This window comes from Aquarana catesbeiana, unplaced genomic scaffold (genome assembly GCF_042186555.1).
Source record: "Aquarana catesbeiana isolate 2022-GZ unplaced genomic scaffold, ASM4218655v1 unanchor229, whole genome shotgun sequence".
Taxonomy (NCBI): Eukaryota; Metazoa; Chordata; class Amphibia; order Anura; family Ranidae; genus Aquarana; species Aquarana catesbeiana.
In genome coordinates, this window is record NW_027362656.1 from 376,502 (window position 1) to 402,337 (window position 25,836).

Genomic DNA, 25,836 nt, shown 5'->3' on the forward strand with positions numbered 1-25,836 from the left:
AAAAAGCAACCAGCTGTGTGTAGAACATCTTATGTAGGACATGCCATGAATTACATGTTGTACATAGCATGTCCTACACATAGCATGTTCTTCTACACATAGAATGACATACACATAACATGCCCTCCACATAACATGACATAAACATAACATGTCCAGCACATGACATGCCCTCCACATAACATGACATACACATAACATGACATACACATAACATGTCCTCCACATAACATGACATACACATAACATGTCCTCCACATGACATACACATAACATGACATACACATAACATGTCCTCCACATACACATAACATGTCCTCCACATACACATAACATACACATAACATGACATACACATGACATACACATAACATGTCCTCCACATACACATAACATGTCCTCCACATAACATGACATACACATAACATGACATACACATAACATGTCCTCCACATACACATAACATGTCCTCCACATAACATGACATACACATAACATGTCCTCCACATGACATACACATAACATGACATACACATAACATGTCCTCCACATACAGATAACATGTCCTCCACATACACATAACATGTCCTCCACATAACATGACATACACATAACATGACATACACATAACATGTCCTCCACATGACATACACATAACATGACATACACATAACATGTCCTCCACATACAGATAACATGTCCTCCACATAACATACACATAACATGACATACACATAGCATGTCCTCCACATACACATAACATGTCCTCCACATAACATGACATACACATAACATGTCCTCCACATGACATACACATAACATGACATACACATAACATGTCCTCCACATACACATAACATGTCCTCCACATACACATAACATACACATAACATGACATACACATGACATACACATAACATGTCCTCCACATACACATAACATGTCCTCCACATAACATGACATACACATGAAGCAGCCCAAACATATGTGTAGTCATGTGTAGGACATCATGCTGCAGACACCCACTCCTGGCCAGAGACAACACCTCGGATTGTAAGCTTTGTTGCTGTCATTATGGGATGGGGATGGATTCTCAGATGATCAGTCACTGAATGGACGGCTTTAATTTGGGTGGGATGGGTGGGGGAGGGAAGGAGGTCATTAGAGCGGCTGAAAAAACTTCTTACCTTCCCCGGCCGGCCATCCTCATCATTTTCCGTGTCCTCTGTCATGCTGTTGGTGTGTTTGGAGGGATCACCAGCCAAATTCCAGTGCCCGGGGAGTCAGTCTGCAGTCCTCATGCTTGCTGTTTCCTCTCTCTCTTGGGCGCAATGAGACAGAGAAAACAGGAAGTGACATCAAACAGAGATGTCAATCAAACCGCCCGGCCGTAGTAATATATACTACAAGCGCCAGGCGGAAGCTACTCGGCACTTCGGGAAGCGCCACAAGGCGGACTATACGCCCGCAAATGCAGCGCCACGTCTGCAATCTCGTGATTGCATAGACGTGGCGCTTCCCATAAGTGCACTGTGTCCGGCATCGCACTGTATCCGTCGTCCGAACACAGTGCACTTAAGGACCTTTTTTTTGTCATTTTTTTATATTTATAGGGCCAGTATTAAATTTTTTTTTTTTTAACTTTTTTTTTGACTGCCTGGAGGGGGGCGCCCAAGCGCCCCCTATAGACGGGCCGCCACTGAAGATAGGGTTAAAGAGGTTGGGGTCACCACCAGTCTGAAAATAAATTGTGTTAAAAAAAATGTCAGTTGATAGGACAGTCGCTTGCAGACAGGCGACATGAAACTCTGAAAGGGTCCCATAAGGGATATTCATTTGCCTGTATGTGGTTCCCCCCTCAGACACTGTCCTAGCAGACACTGGGGAAACAGTTCCTGATGATGTTGACAAAAATGTGGTGCATAATCCACTTTGGAATATTGCTGGTGATGGTCAACAGAATAATGTGTTCCTAATATCGGATCAAGAGTAGCCAGGAAGGGGTTGTTAACCCTAAAAGACATGCAGCCCTACCCCCTAGAGGGCCGCTGGATTTTTGGATTCCCCTATTCCTGCACAGCCAGGCAATGTGCATTTTCAACTCTCATTCAGAGACAAGGAATCAGTCCATGGGTTTGTTTTTGTTGTTTTTCATGGGGAAACAACTTAATAGGGATTAGGGGATGCCCAACTTGACTTGAAGAACAACGATGAGGACAAATTCTTCTCTATGTACAGCAAAAAAATGAGCAAATCCTTGACTGCATTCCCTCCAGAACAGCGACAATTTTTTTGGACTTGACAAGGGAAATGCCCCTTCTAGAAGCTCTGTGGGGAGTTTTAGCAAAAGTCCCAACTTGCAGGAGCTTTCTGTACCCTTGGTAGAAATAGCTCTAAGTCCTGTACTGTATGTACTACTGTATGTATGTCAGGGAAATTTGGCTGAACGCTATGCGCACACCATATCTCCTGTGCTAATAAGCACACATTTTGTCTAATGATATAATGCACCTTACCTATCATTCTATTTCCCGTATATCCCCAAGTAAACAGATATCACCATAGCTTATGTTCTCAGCTCCATCAGCATGACTGCCTTGCCGAGAAGTGCACTTGCTTTTTATTCACACACACAAAGGAAGTCACAAACTGGAGGGTTTGCCTCCAACAGCCAATCGCTTCCTACACAGGATATGACCTCACAGGAAATGACCAAATAAGGACGTAACACAGGATGTGAATGTCAACACAGGAAATGACCAAATATGGATGTAACAACACAGGATAAATGAATTTATACAACAACCAATGAACGATGACTACAATTCCTGCTGATGGGAGCTTATCTGCAGGTGTACATCATGGCACGTCAAATACGTTGATCAGGCATACAGGGGTGACAGGAGCGCACATCCGCTAAACCGATAATGTGTTTGCAGAGCGAACACATCCCCCCCAGACGATCGTTCTGTGCATTCCACAGGGGCTCTTCGCTGGTGGACATATCCCCACTCCGCAAACACCTCTCTCCAAACAACAGGAAGTTTTCCACTACCTAACAGATCTCAACCAGCGTCAGTCTGCTCCAGTCAGCTCTTTAGAGCGGGCTGCAGGAGAACTAACACTGAGAGACACTTATGACAATACATATTAAAATACATCTTCATAAACTTTCCACAACAATGTAGGAGCACTATGTCCCCTCTCTTGAAAATACCAGCCCACCTGGCTGCTTGGCCCTTTAGGGCAAATCACCTGTACGTGATCTTCGTCTTCGGGTCTCAGGTGCCAGTGCCAAACTGAAGCCCCGCTGTGATTGGACACTGCAGGAGCCAATTAGTGGGTCCGGCGGCCGTGGGAACCCGCCAATTATTCGTAGAAAAGCAGAGCGGCCATCTGTTTATGTAAACAAGGCAGACCTCTGTCTGTCTAAAAATCGCTGATAGCCGCCATTACTATTAAAAAAATAAAAAGCACCTAAATCTATCCCATAGTTTGTAGACTCTATAACTTTTGCGCAAACCAATCAATATACGCTTATTGTGATTTTTTTTTACCAAAAATATTTAGCAGGATACAGTACATATTAGCCTAAATTTATGAAGAAATTAGATTTTTTAAATTTTTTTATTGGAAATGTTTTATAGCAGAAAGTAAAAAAATGTTGAGTTTTTTTTTCCAAATTGTTGATCTTTTTTTGTTTATAGTGCAAAAAATAAAAACCGCAGAGGTGATCAAATACAACCAAAAAAAATGACAAAGATTGTATTTGGGTACAGCGTCGCACGAGTGCGCAATTGTCAGTTAAAGTATTGCAGTGCAGTATCACAAAAAATGGCCTGGTCAGGAAGGGGGTAAAACCTTCCGAAACTGAAGTGGTTATTAAAAGTGGACAGAAACAACCCTGAAAAGGCAGATCCTGGCATAGATTGAACTCTGAAGCACTACCAATGAGCTAAACATCCCCCAAGTTGTCACAGTTGGTGGAGAATGCGGGCAAGACAGTGGCGCTCCAGATCCTCTCATGCCAGAACAGTTGCCAGAGACTGTTTTGCTCAGCAGTGTGTGCAGCAGGTGGTGTACCTTGCATGGACTGAACTCACTGCGAAGAACTACCAATGAGCTAAACAACCCCCAAGTTTTCACAAGATATAGAGATCTCTAAAAAAAGTCTAAGGTCTCCACACTTAGATCTGTGTGAACATCCAACATTACAAAGATTCTTCATTATTTCACCCAAAACCAAAAACCTTTTTCAACATTCTATCAACCTTATTTGAGGTCTTCGCAGGTTCCTGCTGGTAGAATCTTTTGGTAGAAATACATCAGTTTATACCTATTTTCACACAACTAGGACACATTTATGCTGGATGCAGGCAAGTGCATTTTTTTTGCAGTACAGCAACAGAATTGACAGCAAATGCACATGTGAACGCACAGGAATGCGCATGAACACACAAGAAATCACATGCAAATGCAACTTTGTAAAAAGAATAAATTGAATAAAGGAAAAAGCATTGCAAAAAAACAAACTAAAAATATGTAGACACACTGAAAAGGCATATAGACTGAAAATGCACTGAAAACCCAAGTAAAGTACTGCAAACACATGTAAATGTACTGCAAACACAGTGAAAGCACATGAAAATGCACTGCTAACACACGGAACATACTGAATATGCATAAAAATCAGCCCCGCCCCCCCTTTCTCACATGCATGTAGGTCATGCAAACACGTATGTAGGTCTGGCACACATATGTAAATGGTGATTGCAGCACACATGGGAGGTATCGCCATGAATGTTAGGGTGAGAGCAATAAGTCAAGGACCATAGTTCATGGTTACCTCTAAACTGATAACCTTGAAAGGCTTTTAAAGCATTACCTATGAACAATTGTAGGTACCGTAGTTCGTCGCCATTTCACAGGCATGCGCAGTTTTAAATCTTGACAAGTTTGGTATCTATTTACTCTATGCATCATCTTTTATATTGTTCATTGGTCAAGGAACCCTTAGAAACCTATGGAGGAACCCTTGCTGAGAAAGGCTGGACTAGGCAGTAATATATTTCCATGCATCCCAACCGTCCCTGATTTGGCGGGACAGTCATGCAATTGGCAGCTCTGTTTCAGGTCCCCAGGCCTCCTCATTCAGTGAAACACAGTGTCCCGGAATTGTCCCCTGGCCCTAGGCTGATCTGATGCCCCCTAAAATAGCCCTCACATTGCCGCTGTCACTCAATGTCAGCCTCTGGTGGACCCCTGGCTTATGAGACCCCATTTCCTTATTAACCACTGCCGCTGGCACAGTGCCCAAAATAGTTGCTAACCGCCGCCCGCCTGGCATCTAGAAACCAGTGACGTTACGAGGAGGAGAGAGGCAGAGGCCCCAGCATTCACAGTGGAGGAGGATTCAACTTCTTCCTTCTCCGCGCCTATAGCTCCACCCACCTCCTCCCTGCATCTTCTCGAGTCCAGCCAGCAGCATGCAGAAGAGATATCTGAGGCACTAACTGCAGTGCACAAAGGGAGGGATACGTTTAGGTAGAAAGGCAAGTACAATCCAAAGCACTTACCAACATGAGAGATCGGGGTTAAAATCCTCAGTCAGATCTCCCCCAGCAGCCAGCCTTCTGTGCTGAACTGTCAGCACTGCACAGCAGAGCTCAGTGTGTGTGTCTCAGCCTGGAGCTAGCAAGCCTATCTGTGCAGAGAGGATGGTAGGCAGATAAGGGGTAGGCAGATAAGTATGCTGGCAGAAGAAGAGAGGACACTGACAGATGATATTACACCCTCAGAGGAATGGAAGGTGGACACATCCTTAGATATCAGGGAGGGTTCACGCTGGGACTTGTAGTCCTTCACTTTTAGGGGATGTGACCCCCAAAAATTGAAGGACTACAGGTCCCAGCATGAACCCCTCAGGACTGAAGATGTGATCCCCCAATTAGTGAAGAACTACAGGTCCCAGCATGAGCCCATGAAATCTATGGGGTCACACCCTTAATTCTCAGGGCTCCATGCTGGGACCTCCTGCATGGGAGGAGTCACATCAGCAGCCAGCAGCAAGAGTGGCGTTCACTTTCCCAGGGCTCCGTGTGTCGGACTTGTGGCAGGCTATGGGTGAAAAGTGGCACACTGCATCTGGTGGCAGGCTACAGGTGAAAAGTGGCACACTGCATCTGGTTGCAGGCTACGGGTGAAAAGTGGCACAGGGTTGCCACCTGTACAGTTTTCTCCCGGACAGTCCGGTTTTTGAAGGATGTGTTCGAGTTTACTTCTGCCCCAGACCCAGACACATCATTCACACGGACTGCACCGAGAGTGACATGTCTCCCCTACCTGACAGCAGCTTGGTTCAGCAGAGCAGAACACAGTGTCAGTGTATCAAAGCTCCTCCCCTCCTCCTCCTTCTCCATTCTGTACACACATGAGGAGGAGCTGGAGAAGGGATGCCCTGATATCAAGTCTGTAGAAAGTTTTATTATGCTCTGTAGAGGGAGGGGGAGAGAGTGGCTGGAAAGGAGGACAAGGTAGAAAATATGTGGAGTGATTGAGGGGTTGGGAGGATATGTGCTGTGGGGGCTTTGGCAGGGGGAAGATATGCTAGAAGTGTGGATTGGATTTGAAATCTGACAACCCCTCCTAGCACTATCTCTCTTCCTTCCCAAAGGACCTCTCCAGCACATATCCTAGCCCCCCACCCCTCCCCCTTGCACTGGCCCTCTTCTCTCACAAAGCAACGACCCCAGCACATATGGGCACAGGTTGCATGTGATGGGCACAGAGGCTGCATATAATGGGCACAGTGGCTGTATGATGGGCACAGAGGCTGCATATGATGGGCAGAGTGGCTGTATGATTGGCACAGAGGCTGCATATGATGGGCACAGTGGCTGTATGATGGGCACAGTGGCTGTATGATTGGCACAGAGGCTGCATATGATGGAAACAGTGGCTGTATGATTGACACAGTGGTTGTATGATGGGCACAGGCTGCATATGATGGGCACAGAGGCTGCATATGATGGGCACAGAGGCTGCATTTTATGGGCACAGTGGCTGCGTATGATGGGCACAGTGGTTGTATGATTGGCACAGAGGCTGCATATGATGGGCACAGTGGCTGTATGATTGACACAGAGGCTGTATGATGGGCACAAGCTGCATATGATGGGCACAGAGGCTGCATACATATGATGGGCACAGAGGCTGCATATGATGGGCACAGTGACTGAATTTGATGGGCACAATGGCTGCATTTAATGGGGCACAGTGACTCAATTTTATGGCACAGTGAAGCTGCAATTAATGTTTTTTTTTCAATATTTTTCAATTTGTTTGCCCCCCCCAAAAACTGTTTGAGCACCAGCCGCCACTGCCCCCCAGCAAATATCTAACTCTCCCCACCCCCCTGCTAGCACTAGCCCTCTCCCCAGGACATATCTGACCCCTGCATTCTGTGCAGAATACTCACAATTCAGCCACGCGCACTGTTTGCTGCGGCAAGCTTTGCGCCACATTACTACTCTCTTTCAGGCCACCAAAAGTGTCCCAGGTCTTTTACAATCTTATAACATATACCCCCCCCAAAAAAAATGCCGCCGCTAAAGTATTCAGGTTTGGCTTGAAGAAAAGGTGGCAACCCTAATCTGGCGGTAGGCTGTGGGTGAAAAGTGGCACACTGCATCTGGTGGCATGGCAGGCTATGGGTGGAAAGTGACACACTGCATCTGGTGGCAGGCTACGGGTGAAAAGTGGCACACTGCATCTGGTGGCAGGCTATGAGTGGTAAGTGGCACTCTGCATCTGCTGGCAGGCTACAGGTAAAAAATGGCACACTGCATCTAGCATCAGGCAATGGTGGCAAGTGACACGCTGCATCTGGTGGCAGGCTACAGGTAAAAAATGGCACACTGCATCTGGCATCAGGCAACGGTGGCAAGTGACACGCTGCATCTGGTGGCAGGCAATGGGTGGCAAGTGGCACACTGCATGTGGTGGCAGGCAATGGTGGCAAGTGACAAGCTGCATCTGGGGGCAGGCAACAGTGACAAGCTATCTCTAGTGGCAGGCAATGGTGACAAGTGGCACACTGCATCTGGTGGCAAGTGACAAGCTCAGGGTTCCCTCTGATTCTGCATTATGGTGAGTTAAACTATTTGATTATATATTACAATGTTGTAAAACACCAGTCGATCGGCCGACAAATCAACCCTGCCGCCAAATTCCCTGTCAACCCTGAGGCTGCATTCCCCAAACCCCCATCTTTTTTTGGGAAGGGGGGCGGGTGGGGGGGGGGGGTGTCCCTGATGGGCAGTTTGGAAATGTGGACACCCTACTGAAGACTGGCTCTTGTATGTCCCCGATCTCAGCATTAGATTGTATTTCATTTCTCATAGCCAACATCCTGGCAGTGTTGCCAGAGCTGGAGAAGAGAGCTAGCTCTTGGGGTTTTGGAAAAAGCATGTGCACTTCCCTCCAAATATACAATGCAGTGCTTAGAGCCCATTGCCACTTTATGTGTGGCCCATTGGTCCCCTGCACACACTTATCTGTAATCTATCATGTACTATGTCTCCAGTCTATGATTGACTGCTGAAGCATGTCCCCAGTCTCCAACAACCCCTGTAGCATGTTCATAGTCTCTGAGTATGTCCTGTATCATGTCTGCAGTCTCTGACCATTTTTGTATCATGTCTGCAGTGTCTGACCACCTCTTGTATTATGTCCGCAGTGTCTGACCACCTCTTGTATCATGTCTGCAGACTCTGACAAAAGTTTTTTGGAGCATGCTTGCAGTCTCTGACCATCTCTTGGAACATGTCTGCACTTGGAGCATGTCTGCAGTCTCTGACCATCTCTTGAAGCATGTCTGTAGTCTGGCCATCTCTTGGAGCATGTCTGCAGTCTCTGACCATCTCCTGTATCATGTCTCATGTAGGGATGAGCTTTCTGTTCGGGTCGAACATGAGTTCGATTCGAACATTGGCTGTTCGCCCGAAAAGCCGAACATTATGGGCCATTTGCGCCAAATTCGAGCGGCGTGTAATGGCCCATAATGCACTGCATTGCGCAGTGCATTGCTGTATGATGATTGGCCAGAGCATGCACCATGACCTGCATGCTTTGGCCAATCACAGCGCCCTCAGCTAAGAGAGCCATAATTGGCCAAAGGCAGGGTGCCTTTCGCCAATCATGGCTCAGGGGGACTAAGTCCACTCCCACACTATATAAGGCTGACTACACATCGGCCTCGTGTAGTGTGTCGTTGCCGGCGTGGGCGGAGAGAAAGTGTCATTTAGATTGAGCAGGCAGGCAGATTATACAGTTAGCTACAGTGTATTTCATATATATATACAGTCAGCCTAGTATATATATATATATCCACTGCATACAGTTTTGCTAGATCTCACGGCAGTCTGTTCCTGGTGGTGTACTGTTTCTACTATACTTCTGGCAGGCAGGTGATTCAGTTAGCTGCAGTGTATTTCATATATATATATACACAGTCAGTCTAATATATATATATATATATATATATATATATATATATATATATATATATATATATATATATATATATCCATTGGATATAGTTTAGCTAGCTCTCACTGTGCTCCGTTCCTGGTGGTGTACTGTTTCTACTATACTTCTGGCAGGCAGGTGATTCAGTCAGCTGCAGTGTATTTCATATATATATATACAGTTAGTCCAGTATATATATATCTACTGTATACAGTTTAGCTAGATCTCACTGCGGTCAGTCCCTGGTGGTATACTGTTTCTACTATACTTCTGGCAGGCAGGTGATTCAGCTAGCTGCAGTGTATTTCATATATATATATACAGTCAGTCTAATATATATATATATATATATATATATATATATATATATATATCCACTGCATACAGTTTTGGTAGATCTCACTGCAGTCCGTTCCTGGTGGTGTACTGTTTCTACTATACTTCTGGCAGGCAGGTGATTCAGTTAGCTGCAGTGTATTTCATATATATATATATATATATATACAGTCAGTCTAGTACATGTAAATCCACTGCATACAGTTTAGCTAGATCTCACTGCGGTCTGTTCCTGGTGTGCTGTTTCTAATATACTTCAGGCAGGCAGGCAGGCAGGCGATTCAGTGATCTGCAATGCATAAAATATATATACAGGCTCCTACATATATATATCTACTGTATTCTAGTCTAGCCAAGCCTATATCTCACTGTGGTCTGTTACTGGTGTACTGTTTCTAATATACTTCAGGCAGGCAGGCAGGTGATTTAGTGATCTGCAGTGCATAAAATATATATACAGTCTCCTACATATATATATATCCACTGCATTCTAGTCTAACCAAGCCTATATCTGACTGCAGGTAGTTCCTGGTGTACGTTTTCAAATACACTTTCAGGTAGGCCGGCAGGTGATTCAGTGATCTGCAGTGCATAAAATATATATACAGTCTCCTACATATATATATCCACTGCATTCTAGTCTAGCCAAGCCTATATCTGACTGCAGGCTGTTCCTGGTGTACATTTTCAAATACACTTTCAGGCAGGCAGGCGATTCAGTGATCTGCAGTGCATAAAATAAATAGTCTCCTACATATATATATCCACTGCATTCTAGTCTAACCAAGCCTATATCTGACTGCAGGCCATTCCTGGTGTACTTTTTCTAGGAAACTTCAGGTGGTGTTTTGCTAATAAAATTTTACAGCATGTCTGGAAGGCCACGAAGGAGAGGCAGACGCTCACAGGCCACTAAATAAGGGCAAGCAGGCTCTGTGTCTACAGCTATCAGTGCTGATAGTGGACACGGTGCATCCTCAGCACGTAGCCTTGGGGCACGCTTGTCCTTTTTTTTGGCAGCTGGCCATGTTGATCCACAATATGCAGAAGAGTTGCTAGAGTGGATAACTAAGCCGTCATCATCCTCCTTATTCTCTGTCACCCAGGCTCAGAGCAGTTTGCCTGCCAATGTAGCTGCCAAAGCGGCCTATTCCGTTGGCTCAATGTCATCAGTCACTCCTTCCCTAGCCCCAACATCATGCACGGAGGAGTCCCCCGAACTGTTCGACCGCAGTGTCGGGTACATGCTGCAGGAGGATGAGCAGCGTTTTGAAGACTGCGATGATGGTACCCAGGTTGAGGAAGGCAGTAACATGAGCCCAGAGAGAGGGGGTGCCCAAGAAGAACAAGAAACTGGCAGTCATGTTTCCCCAGCTGCAGCATACTGCCAGGTTTGCTCCAGTGACAAGGAAGGAGGGGATGATGAGGTCACTGACTCTACGTGGGTGCCTGATAGAAGAGAGGAGGAGGAGGCAGGATGCCCTCCAGGGGCCAGCTTAAGGGCAGCCACCCAACTTCATAACACCGCAGAACTTCGCATGTGCAGGGCGCTGCTGACTCCCCGCAGATCGCACCATTGCTGTTTGCAACATATGTCTGAAGCGTATCAAGCATGGCCAAAACAGCAGCCGCTTGGGCACCACATGCTTGACATATGACGACCTCCCATGCAGTCCGTTGGCAACAGTACTTAAAAGACCCACACCAAAGAACAAGCTGGGATCTCCAACCCCACTATACCTTCAGTCCTCTCAGAAACCTGCACTGAGAGGAATGAAGGTGTAGAATTAGGTGTGCCAAGTACTTGCGGGCAATCTGCTATCGCTACACCAAACTACGATTGTAGCAGGCAAATTTCCCTACCCCAGTTGCTAAACCATCAAAAGGAATTCAGTCCCACCCATCCCCATGCTCAGCGGCTGAATGCTAGCTTGGCTAAATTGCTAGCACTCCAATTGCTGCCTTTTCAGCTGGTAGACTCTGCCCCCTTTCGTGAATTTGTGGAATGTGCAGTATCTCAGTGGCAGGTTCCCAAACGCCATTTCTTTTCACGGAAGGCCATTCCGGCTCTCTACCGGCATGTGGAAGGCAATGTCTTGGCCTCGTTGGACAGAGCGGTCAGCGGTAAGGTGCATATTATTGCTGACTCATGGTCCAGCAGGCATGAACAGGGACGTAACCTTTTTTTCACGGAGCACTGGGTAAGTCTGCTGGCAGCTGGGAAGGATGCAGGACAGGGTGCAGTATTGTTGGAGCTTGTTCCGCCACCACGCTTCCAAAATGCTAGTAGTGGTAATTCTGCCACACCTCTCTCCTCCACCCCCTCCTCTTCTTCTTCCTCTATGGCATCTTCCTCTGCAGATTTCTCCTCTGAACCTGCGGTGCTCTGTAGGCAATCAAGGGGCTACGCAAGCACTCAGGCAAAAAGATGCCATGAGGTGCTTGAGTTGGTCTGCTTAGGGGACAGGAGCCACACTGGGGCAGAGATTCTGTCAGCTCTGCAGGGGCAGACTCAGAGGTGGTTGACGCCACGCCAGCTTCAGGCAGGAATAGTGGTTTGCGACAATGGCACCAACCTCCTCTCCGCCCTCCAACAGGGACACTTGACCCATGTTCCCTGTTTGGCTCACGTCCTTAATTGGTGGTGCAGCAGTTCTTGTGCAGGTACCCGGGCTTACAGGATTTCCTAAGGCAGGTCAGGAAAGTCTGTGGGGATTTCTGCTGGTCATATAATGCCAGTGCTCGGCTGGCTGACCTTCAAAAGGAATGCAACCTGCCCAAGAACTGCCTCATTTGTGACATGCCCACCAGGTGGAACTCAATGTTGGCAATGCTGCAGCGGCTGCATATGCAGCAGAGGGCCATCAATGAGTACCTGTGTGAGTATGGCACCAGGACAGGGTCAGGGGAGCTTGGCTTTTTTAGCCACGCCAGTGGCTACAGATCAAGGATGCATGCATTGTCCTGTCACCATTTGAGGAGGCCACGAGGATGGTGAGCAGTGAAAGTGCATGCATCAGTGATACTGTCCCTCTTGTCTTCCTGTTAGAGCACATGCTTCGTGGAATAATGGACAGGGCACTTGAGGCAGAACAGAGGGAGGAAGAGGAGGACTTCCTTACCTCTCAAGGCCCCCTTTATCCTGACAGTATTCCTGCAGGCCCGCCAATCATAGAGGAGGAGGAGGATTGTGTCAGCATGGAGGTGGAGCCTAGCACTCAGCATCAGCAGCAGTCTTCAAGGGATCGTTTTCAGTCCCCAGAAACCCATGGACTTGTACGTGGCTGGGAGGAGGTGGCTGTGGATCATGTCATCCTTAGTGACCCAGAGGACTCCGGATCGAATGCCTCAGCAAACCTTCGCTGCATGGCCTCCCTGATCCTGCAAAGCCTGTGAAAGGACCCTCGGGTTCGTGGCATCAAGGAGAGGGATCATTACTGGCTGGCAATCCTTCTTGATCCACATTACAAGGGTAAGGTTGCGGAACTTATCCAGCCTTCGCAGAGGGAGCAGAGGATGAAACATCTTCGGGAGGCCTTGCAGAAAGGTTTGTGCAATGCATTTCCAGAGCCTGGGAGGTTACAATTTTCTGGTCCTCCTGGACAACGTGTTGCTGAGGCTTCGGTCAGTCACAGAAGGAGCGTTGGAGAAGGTGGCCGTCTGACCGATGCGTTCAGACAATTCTTTAGTCCGCAGCCCCAAGGTCTGATTGGTTCCAGCAACCATCGCCAGCGTCTGATTTACATTGCAGGAATACCTAGGGGCAAGATCAGACTTGGAGACCTTTCCAACTGAAAATCCACTGGGTTGCTGGGTCTTGAGGATGGATCACTGGCCAGAGCTTGCACAATATGCAATTGAGCTACTGGCCTGCCCTGCATCCAGCGTTCTTTCTGAACGCACATTCAGTGCAGCTGGAGGCTTTGTAACCGATCACAGAGTGCGCCTGTCCACAGACTCAGTTGATCAGCTCACCTTCATAAAAATGAATCAGTCTTGGATCTCCAGCTACCAAGCACCTGATGCTGATGTAACCAATTAATTTTTCTATGAATGTGAGATCCCTTGAAGACTGCCTATGCTGAGTGACTATCCTGTTATGCTGAGTGACTAGCCTATTCCTCCTCAATGTTCATGTTGATAGCTTCTAAGAACATTTTTGTTTCAGGGCACCACCACCAGTGCCTAAGGCCCAATTTTTATGCCCCTGTTTAACAGGGATGTATAATTATAATTTTTGCTGTAATATTTCACAGCAGGGCTCGTTCTTGCGCTCAACTAGAGTATCTGTGAGGGGTTACAGTGTTGTGGCACCACTACCAGTGCCTAAATCCCAATTTTTCTGCCCCTGTTTAACAGGGGCATGTAATTACAATATTTGCTCTAATATTTCACAGCAGGGCCAGTTCCTGCGCTCAACAACAGAATCTGTGAGGGGTTACAGTGTTGTGGCACCACCACCACTGCCTAAAACCCAATTTTTCTGCCCCTGTTTAACAGGGGAGTGTAATTACAATTTTTGATCTAATATTTCACAGCAGGGCCCATTCCTGCGCCCAACAAGAGTATCTGTGAGGGATTACAGTGTTGTGCCACCACCACCACCACTGCCTAAGACCCAATTTTTCTGCTCCTGTTTAACAGGGGCGTGTAATTACAATTTTTTATCTAATATCTCACAGCAGGGCCCATTCCTGCACCCAACAAGAGTATCTGTAAGGGGTTACAGTGTTGTGCCACCACCACCACCACCGCCTAAGGCCCAATTTTTATGCCCTTGTTTAACAGGAGCACGTAATTAAAACTATTGATCTAATATTTCACAGCAGGGCCCGTTCCTGCGCTCAACAAGAGTATCTGTAAGGCTTTACAGTGTTGTGCCACCACCACCGCCTAAGGTCCAATATTTCTGCCCCTGTTTAACAGGGATATGTAATTACAATTCTTGATATAATATTTTGCAGCAGGTTCCGTTACAGTGCCCACCAAGAGTAACTGTGAGGGCTTACAGTGTTCTGGGACCACCAACACCTAAGACCCAATTTTCTGCAGAGTGTATAGGGCAGGCTGTATAGTATATACAGGTGGCCCTCTATTTTCAAAGATCTAAATTACAAACGACTCCTACTTACAAGCGGAGGGAGACAACAGGAAGTGAGAGGAAATCTACCACTAGGAAGGGAAATTCTCTCCTGTAAGAGTTAATGGGAAAAAGGTGTTTCCACTGATGCTTTATCACCAATCCTTGTTTCTACAACAACCCAACATTTTCAAAATTCAATTGTCATTGGGACAGAAAGTGAGGTGAAATCTTCTGAACAGGGGTACAGACAGCAAAACAAATGTTACAGGGGTGATGATAACCTTTCCCTATGTTATCCAAAAAGCTTAAAAATAGATTTTTTGGTTGGAGCTACACTTAGAAAATGTTCCAAATTACAAACAGATTCAACTTAAAAACAAACCTACAGTCCCTATCATGTTTGTAACCCGGAGACCGCCTGTATACTGCTGCTGTTCAGAGTATATAGGGCCTGGGGGCCCCACAACTTTTTTTTTATTTGGGTGTGGGGTTCACCTTAATATCCATACCAGACCCAAAGTGCCCATTAATGTGCGGGGGGGGGGGGGCAACATTACATTACAGCCGCAAGCAGTGTAAAATGAATTTTTTTCCTTTAGAAATGTCATTTTGTGCAGAGACTGTTCTAAACACGGGAAACACGCGCCACTTTACAGGCATAGTATAGACACCCCCCAGGTACCATATTTAGAAGAATATTTCACTTTTTTTCACTTTAAGCATTATTAAAATTACTGCTCCCGAAAAAACAGCCGCTTTTAAACCTTTTTTTGGCATTGATACATGTCCCCTGGGGCAGGACCCGGGTCCCCAAACACTTTTTAGGACAATAACTTGCATATTAGCCTTTAAAATTCGCACTTGTGATTTTTCACGTTCGAGTCCCATAGACCAGTGGTCACCAACCCTGTCCTCAGGGCCCACTAACAGGCCAGGTTTTGTGTATTACCTTGGGGGAGATGCAGACTAGAATAGTGCAATCACTGAGCAGCAAATGATATCACCTGTGATGTATTTCAGTTATCTTGCAAACCTGGCCTGTTAGTGGGCCCTGAGGACAGGGTTGATCACCACTGCCATAGACTTCAACAGGGTTCACGTGTTCGCACTAATTTTTGGTCTGTTCGCATGTTCTGCCGCAAACCGAACCGGGGGGTGTTCGGCTCATCCCTAGTCTCATGTATCATGTCTGCAGTCACTGACGGTCTCTTGGAGCATGTCTGCAGTCTCTGACCATCTCCTGTATCATGTCCGCAGTCTCTGACCACATCTTGTATCATGTCTGCAGTCTCTGACCATCTCCTGTATCATGTCCGCAGTCTCTGACCATCTCCTGTATAATATCCGCAGTCTCTGACCATCTCCTGTATCATGTCCGCAGTCTCTGGCCACATCTTGTATCATGTCTGCAGTCTTTGACGTTCTCTTGGAGCATGTCTGCAGTCTCTGACCATCTCCTGTATCATGTCCGCAGTCTCTGACAGTCTCTTGTATCATCAAATTGTACACACGCTGCGCTTATCAAAATAAAAATTAAGAAATTTCCACTAAAATATTAATAAAGTGATTTTGTGCTTAACATATACAAAATCTATTAATACTATACTATACGTTAATGTGCAATAAATTTCAATGAATGAATAAATAGGTAAAAGTGCTCCAATAAGCCTGTGTATTGCAAATATTCCACAAAGCTTGTGCAATTTTCAAACATTAATAGATAATTCAACACAAACATCCATGCGATTTAGTGTTGCATCCAAGCATATCATAAAAAGCAAAAAAGGGGTTCCCCTAAGTGGATTTTCCCGGCACTTGCACATAAATTGTATACAGTAGAAGAGTACAAACTCATATAGAGGATAAAAGAGTTTGTACTTGGTCGCTCTTTGTTGGCATCCAAGCATATCAGTACTGCATCTATGCAATATGGTGTTAGTGCAATGTTCGAACAATAAAAAGTTAAAAAATACAAAAAACCGCATCCATGCGATTTGGTGCTACATCCATGTGATTCTATGCAATTCAGTGCTGTGTTGCTGTGCAATGATCAAATTAACAGTCCACAGATCTTCCACAATCCATTCATGTGTTATGGTGAACACAAACTAAAGTGCTGTGCGCTCATACAAGTGCCCCTCCCCCAGGTGATAGCCCCTCACCTTAGGGCATGCGACCTTGCAATTAGGCTTGGTCAGAATGCGCCTTAGAACCTCTCTGGGTTCGATGTTATATGCAGGGTCCTGGATAGATTTGCACTGGTGCCTCTGTTCCTCACAGCAGTCCCGTTTGTACCTCAATATATCAACACAAAAAGGACTTCATGGTGCAGTATGTACTAAATTTATTAAAATCATAAACAAATCCCGAATGGGTACTCACAGTAACAAGGCGCTTAAGGGCGCCACACTAAAACAGCAGAGACGAACGGGCAACAGCGGCCGGTATGGGGTGGTGCGCTAATCTGTCCCAACAGGTTGTATGTATAACGTTCCGTCCTGTCCCCTTCCCCTACGCGTGTTCGATACAAGGGGTATTTCGTATCTTCATCAGGGGGTGATTTCGATACAAGTGATTTCACCCCCTGATGAAGATACGAAATACCCCTTGTATCAAACACGCGTAGGGGAAGGGGACAGGACGGAACGTTATACATACAACCTGTTGGGACAGATTAGCACGCCACCCCATACCGGCCGCTGTTGCCTGTTCGTCTCTGCTGTTTTAGTGTGGCGCCCTTAAGCGCCTTGTTACTGTGAGTACCCATTGCGGGATTTGTTTATGTTTTTAATAAATTTAGTACATACTGCACCATGAAGTCCTTTTTATGTTGCTATATTGAGGTACAAACGGGACTGCTGTGAGGAACAGAGGCACCAGTGCAAATCTTTCCAGGACCCTGCATATAACATCAAACCCAGAGAGGTTCTAGGGCGCATTCTGACCAAGCTTAATTGCAAGGTTGCACGCCCTAAGGTGAGGGGCTATCACCTAGGGGGGAGCACTTGTATGAGCACACAGCACTTTAGTTTGTGTTCACCATAACACATGAATGGATTGTGGAAGATCTGTGGACTGTTAATTTGATCATTGCACAACAACACAGCACTGAATTGCATAGAATCACACGGATGCAACACCAAATCGCATGGATGCGTTTTTTTGTATTTTTTTACTTTTTATTGTTCGAACATTGCACTAACGCCATATTGCACAGATGCAGCACTGAAATGCATGGATGCAACACTAAATCGGACTGTTAATTTAATCATTGCACAGCAACACAGCACTGAATTGCATAGAATCACATGGATGCAGCACCAAATCGCATGGATGCGTTTTTTTTTTGTATTTGTTAACTTTTTATTGTTCGAACATTGCACTAACACCATATTGCATAGATGCAGTACTGATATGCTTGGATGCAACACTAAATCGCATGGATGTTTGTGTTGAATTATCTATTAATGTTTGAAAATTGCACAAGCTTTGTGGAATATTTGCAATACACAGGCTTATTGGAGCACTTTTACCTATTTATTCATTCATTGAAATTTATTGCACATTAACGTATAGTATAGTATTAATAGATTTTGTATATGTTAAGCACAATATCACTTTATTAATATTTTAGTGGAAATTTCTTATTTTTTATTTTGATAAGCGCAGCGTGTGTACAATTTGGTTTAACTATTTTGCATGGTTATGAGACATGCGTAACGTTAGCAGCTGATCATTTGCAAAGATATACTATTTTGGAGACCAGATTTGGTCAATTACCTGGAGGCTCACAGGACTACAAATTAGCAGTCTCTTGTATCATGTCTGCAGTCTCTGACAGTCTCTTGGAGCATGTCTGCAATCTCTGATCATCTCCTGTATCATATCCGCAGTCTCTGACCACATCTTGTATCATGTCTGTAGTCTCTGACCACATCTTGTATCATGTCTTCAGTCTCTGACAGTCTCTTGGGGCATGTCTGCAGTCTCTGACCATCTCCTGTATCATGTCCTCAGTCTCTGACCCTCTCTTGTATCATGTCTGGAGTCTCTTACCATCTTCTGTATTATGTCCATACCTCTGCTATGCAGTCTCTGACTATTTTAATGAAGTTCTTTAAGTTAGGCTCAGACAAAGCAATCAAAGCATATTTTATAGGTACAAGGAAGCATGGGTTTTGCTTAACCATATCATTTAAGCCCCTCCCGCTGCTAGGCGCTTGAACATGACCACAATTTATCACAACGTAGCGTGCCATAGGTCTTTTTATTCCTCCGGTGTCCCTCATTCTGAAGTTAAAAAGTTGGAAGGTATGTATTTCTATCCCCCTAGGTGGGAGTGGAGATGACCCCATCTATAAGGATATACAGTACATACACACACAGCACAAGGACGTGTTCACACTACGAGACGTTTCTCTGGGCTGCAGTTCCTCTGAGCTCCACAAGATGGTGATCTCACTTATATCGAGATTGAACATCTCTATGGAATACAGACAGGAAGTGGTGTCAGGTATAAACAGGAAGTTCCAGGTAAAAGGTGAGTTGGGAGGAAGTAGAGAGAAGACATTGCTGAAACTGGCAGCAGAGGAGGTAATAAGATCTTATTTTCTGTTTACACCCAGTAGAGGTGTGCTCTGCTTGGCATGTTCGAAAGCCCACCAGGAAGCCGACTAGGGTTGCCACCTCATCCCTTTAAACCCGAACACATATGAATTACACAGGTTCTGAGACTAATTTAGTGCAGATAAGGCACCAAGTGAGTTTAATTACCACCTTAATCAGCCACAGAACCTGTGTAATTCATATGTGTTCGGGTTTAAAGGGATGAGGTGGCAACTCTAAAGCCGACACTGCATACAGCTTATCATAGGCAGTGAGACATTGCCCGCCGGTCCGCAGTAGCAGAGATCGGGAAATGTCTCACTGTTAAGGATGAGCTCAGGCGTGTTCGCACAGAATCAAGAGTATATTTTGCGCTAACCATATGTGTAAAAAAAAAAAAAAAAAAAAAAAAAACCCGGTGCAGCTGCTCGTGTATGTCAAAAATACAAAAAGGACCCAAACAAAGTAACAAAAAAATACAAGCGTGCCACCAATAACTATGTATCTGAATACAATGTGTACAACTACATTTCCGTGATTCACCACTATTCTCGTGAAGAAATGTTTTAAAGAAATAGATACATTTTTCAAACTAGCTGAAATATCTTGTTTATGCAAAGTGTTTATATGTCATAAATAAGGAGCAACTAATTTACTCCATTTACTTTTTACTTTTACCAATGGGTTAAACGAATAACTATTCAAATGGTGAAATATAAGTAAAAAGTTACCAAGTGCCTATTAAAACTGGTGCTTATGTGAGAAAAAAATCAATTGTATAGATCTATGCGTTCATAATCTTTCAACACACCAATTAAATTTACTGTATTTATCGGCCTATAACACGCACTTTGTTCCCCTGAAAATCAGGGGAAAATCGTGGGTGCGTGTTATAGGCCGATCCCCGCCAATTTTGTGTGATCGGAGCGATTGCCGCGTTCACCGCCGACACACAGCCGTGTGTAAATTCAAATATGGCACCGAGACTGCAGGGACTCGGCGGAGCAGAGATACACATACCCGAGAGTCCTCGGCTTTTCTCGGCGCCGTATACATTCCCGCCATTGGACCTGTGTGATGCCCATCATAGGGCGGGACTGTAAGCGGCGCCGAGAAAAGCCGAGGACTCTCGGGTATGTGTATCTCGGCTCCTCCCAGTCCCTGCAGTCTCGGGGCCATATTTGAATTTACACACGGCTGTGTATGTCGGCAGGGATCGCGGCGATCCCACAAGGCTGCAATGGACACTGGGGCAAGGCTGCACTGACAATTCTGCACTGGGGCAAGGCTGCACTGACAATTCTGCACTGGGGCAAGGCTGCACTGACAATTCTGCACTGGGGCAAAGCTGCACTGACAAGGCTGCACTGACAATTCTGTACTGGGGCAAAGCTGCACTGACAAGGCTGCACTGACAATTCTGTACTGGGGCAAAGCTGCACTGACAAGGCTGCAATAGACACTGGAGCAAGGCTGCAGATGGACACCGATAACGCTGCATTGATGGGCATTTTAATGTAAGTTTTTCTTCCTTAAACTTTACTCCTAAAAGTTTTTTTTCCTTTAAAATTCCCTCCTAAACTTGGGGCGCGTGTTATACACCGATAAATACGGTACTTGTTCCTCTTTAAAAAAAAAAAAATAGCAGAAATAAACACCCTTGTGATGTGTCATAAAAGATCAAGTCCATATGAGGATATCTTGTATTGTAGATCAATCCTGAATCTTCTGCTTTGGAACAAACAAACAAATGATCTTCCCGCTATAGGTAAAGTAGAAATGCTCGCTTACCGAATCTGTAGGATCTCAAATTCTAGAGATCTTAAAGGCTTGTTGCATTCACCTGCCGGCATCTGTGATCTCCACCTGGGTAGTAATCCCAGAAAGTTTTTTTCCTGTTTTTCTTCAATGGAATAACCAACAGACACTTTCTTTGGGTTCAGGTGTTAAACTTCCACAGCTGTGGGAGGGAAGGTCAATTATCTTCCCTCAATCCTCCACACATCCAGACCCCTCAATGAAAACAAAACGGGGGAAACTCCATAGTGTAGATGTAAAAATGTAATTCCACAGCAATTGCACACAGCACTAAGAACACAGCATTTCGGAAACTGCAAGCCAAAAAGTCAAATCAAATTGCACAGCAACATCACCGCAAATGGTGCACAGCAAAGGGAACTGGATAAAAATGTTTCACAGGCAGCATCGGGTTGAGCCTTCTCACTGCATAGGGAAAAAAATGAATAAAACGTGATGGCATCACAGCCACTTGCTCCATCCGACGCGCGTTTCCCCTCAACAGGCTTCCACTGGGAACGTTCGCACAGCCCACATGTAGAGTCTGTCAGGAAGTCGGCACGGCGCTGTGCTAATCGCAGGCAGTGAGACATTTCCCGATGTGCGGCTGCAGAGATCGGGAAATGTCTCACTGCCTGTGATCAATGGCGTCCCTAGGGGGGGGGGGGCCAGAGGGGGCCCTGACCCCCCCCCCCCCCCCCCACATTATGCTGTGCCCCCCCAATAAAAATTTGATTTTTTTGAAGAAAAAAAAAAAAAAATGTCTAAGAGGGAGAGAGTCCCCAGTCGGCTCCTGCGGGTGATTCCTCCCCCCTCCCTCTGCTCACTGTCACTGCATAATGCGAGCGCTCACACAACCACGGCCGCCCGATCTGCTCCTTCCCCTGCATCCTCATTGGCAGGGAGAAGAGCGAGTTGCAGGAAGGACTCCACCAGGACTCTCAGTTACTGAAAAAACAGACTGATTTCTCAGACCAGCGCTGTCAATAGCAGGGGCAGGACAGCAAGAGGAGGCTGGGGAACCCCACAGCGGCAGAACACCAGGGCCTGGTGGCAAGACAACCTTTGCAACCCTGATAGTTCTCCCACTGCTTTGGATCCTTATATTTTCTTGGTATGCTGGTGACATATATCTCTTGTTTTCTGCCACCCTGGGGGGGACCCCAATACAGTAGGAAGGGAACTCACTGCAGAACATGTGAAAGGGCCATTGTGGGGTCGTAGTAAAGGGCCCCAGGGGATAGAGAGATCTCTATCTCTCCATCTCCCCCCCTACTTTTGTCCCTGTGCCCCCCCCTAAATATGAAAGCTGGAGACGCCACTGCCGACTTCCTGGCGGGCTCTCACTGCCTGTGATTAGCGCAGTGCCGACTTTCTGGCGGGCTCTGCATGTGCGCTGTGCGAACACGCCGGAGCTCATCCTTAGTCAGGAGTATGGACCATAGAGCCCCTTCTACTCCCTCAGGACCAGTGAATAGCATAAATTAAAGGCCCCACCCCATTCTTCGTTTTCCCCTCATACCTCCACGCACCAGTGAAGAGTAAGCAGTACTATGTCCCCCCCCCCCCCCCCTCTGCCTCCATGCAGCTTCCGGCTGGGTTGAGCCTCTCCCAGTGCAAAGTCCCAGCGCTCTGGCCGCTAAATTGCGCTAAACAGCCTGGGAACCCCTTCTGTGGGTCTTGATGGGGTCCTGCAGTGTTTCCTCTTTAGGAACGAAATCTGCCAGTAAGACCCCTTTCACACCGAGCCGCCCCCGGCGTCAGCAGTAAAGCGGCGCTATTTTAGTGCCGCTTTACCGTCGTTTTAGTGGCGCTATTTGGCCGCTACCGGGGCGGTTTTAAACCCCCGCTAGCGGCCGAAAAGGGGTTAAACCCCCCCTGCAAAACGCCACCGTAGTGGCGTTTTGCCGGCGGTATAGCAGCACTGCCCCATTAATTTCAACAATGGAGGAGCGGTGAGTTCAGCGCTCCAAAGAAGCTGCTGGCAGGACTTTTTCTGACGCCCTGCCAGCGCACCGCTTCAGTGTGAAAGCCCTCGGGCTTTCACACTGGAGTGAATGGAGCCGATTTTTTTCTGGCGCTATGCAAGCGCTATTTTTAGCGCTGTAGCGCCAAAAAAACGCCCGCAGTGTGAAAGGGGTCTAAGTCTCTGCAGGCCGAGGCTTGGGGGGCCAGCTAGTTCATTAATTTCACTCCTTTGGTCCCTTGTATCTCACAGGGCTGCTTATCCCTTTTTTGTTTTTCTTTTCTATCTGCCTATATATTTCCCCCTTCTTCTTTTTTTTTTTTTTTTTTTTTTTTTTTTTTTTTTTTTACCTTGATCTTTTCCTTTTCTGTGCCTTCTTTGGCTCCATTCCTTTGATTATGTTTGCCCTTTTTGCTTGTTTTATTTATTTTTTATTTCAGGTACTTGTATAGCGCCGTCAATTTACGCAGCGCTTTACATATACATTGTACATTCACATCAGTCCCTACCCTCAAGGAGCTTACACGCCAAGGTCCCTAACACACATTCATACATAATCCAATTAACCTACCAGCATGTCTTTGGATCCTGTGCTGGAGGCGCTCTTGATGACATCATCGGTCTGCACATGCACACTGGCTGGCGGGAATACCAACCACCATTTTTCTTTTGGGAAAAGCTGCCCTCTTGGTAATAATGAGGGTCAGCATCACAGGGTAGATCTATAGATCTACAGGGATAATTGGAGGGGCTCAAACGGCCCTGGGGGTTTGGTCAGGAAGAGCCTCCTTTACCTGGCTCTGGATCGTTCTTCCCTCCTGCTTCCTGGGACAGGTGAGCTTTCCTTCAACTCCCCCTGTTTGTTTCAGGGCACTTCAGGGTTTATGGTACATAAAAAAAACCTGTGTTTGTATACACGTATTCATATGTGTGTGTATGGGCAATAATTTATTTATTTCCCTTAGGCATCATTCTCACGAGGCGGATCCGCTGCCTCGGAGTCCGCCTCTGTCTGCCAGCTCAGCGGGATATCCGGGTCGGATGTCAGCAGACGTGTCACCGCTGACATCCGTCGCTCCATAGACTAGCATGGAGCGCCCGTTCAGGTCCGCCAACAAAACTACGAAAGTGGCCTTATGCCCCATACACACGGTCGGATTTTCTGACGGAAAATGTGTGATAGGACCTTGTTGTCGGAAATTCCGACCGTGTGTGGGCTCCATCACACATTTTCCATCGGATTTTCCGACACACAAAGTTTGAGAACTTGCTATAAAATTTTCCGACAACAAAATCCGTTGTCGGAAATTCCGATCGTGTGTACACAAATCCGACGCACAAAGTGCCACGCATGCTCAGAATAAATAAAGAGATGAAGGCTATTGGCTACTGCCCCGTTTATAGTCCCGACGTACATGTTTTACGTCACCGCGTTCAGAACGGTCGGATTTTCCGACAACTTTGTGTGACCGTGTGTATGCAAGACAAGTTTGAGCCAACATCCGTCGGAAAAAATCCTAGGATTTTTTTTGTCAGAATATCCGATCAATGTCCGACCGTGTGTACGGGGCATTAGACTTCTTCTATTTTAAAAAAAGGAACAATTTTTAATTTTTTTTTTTTTTTTTCTTTTTTACCATTGTATATTTTTCTTTTTCATCTCTAAACGTTTTGCTCTCTGATGCTATTTTTCCTTTTCAGCTATCCTTGTTTTTTTCAGCTGGCCATCCTATTTGTCCTCAAACCATGAGTCATTCACCATTTATACAAAAGACCCTCATTAAATGGCCACTCTTTTAAAATGAGAAGAAAAGAGGTTTAACCTTAAACTATGTAGAAGGTTCTTTACTGTAAGAGCGGCAAGGATGTGGAATTCCCTTCCAAAGGCGGTGGTCACAGCGGGGGGCATCGCTAGTTTCAAGAAACTATTAGATAAGCACCTGAATGACCGCAACATACAGGGATATACAATGTAATACTGACATATAATCACACACATAGGTTTGACTTGTGTCTTTTTTCGACCTCACCTACTATGTAACTATAGAATTCAAAGGTGGGAGACCATCATGTGGTAAGTTTCAGGAAAAGAGTGACTCCCTTTGCGGATTGCTTTGAATTTTATTCAGCTCCACATGCTCATGCTCTCTAAGTCCAAGAGCCACGGAAGGCGGACGTTCTTTGGAGGAACATAGCCCTAGAGGGCGCTCCCATTCAAGGGGAAACTTCCAAGGATGATGTCTTATCGCTTCTTCCTAGAGCAACGCTACCATTCCAGCAAAAGTCCTGTGGCGCGATACCTATGCACAATAGGCTGGAGAGTAAAGACTGCCTGGAGGAGTTCGCAGTTGACAGGTAACACTCAAATATTATTATTGAAGAGGGCGGCGTGAGATTTTATGCTGTACTTATTTCAATTATCTCGGCCAGGCAGACCCCTCCTAGTTGCCTGTCACTAGCAGATGCCCTGGCACCTCGGCAGGTGGCGGTAACCCACTTAGTTCCGCTACTCTGGCGAGTG

At 46.0% G+C, this 25,836-nt stretch overlaps 1 protein-coding gene across 1 annotated transcript in view; it reads left to right on the forward strand.

Annotated features, from left to right (window-relative positions):
• The window catches only part of LOC141121771 (uncharacterized), a 192,421-nt gene that overhangs the window by 9,637 nt on the left and 156,948 nt on the right, over positions 1-25,836 (forward strand).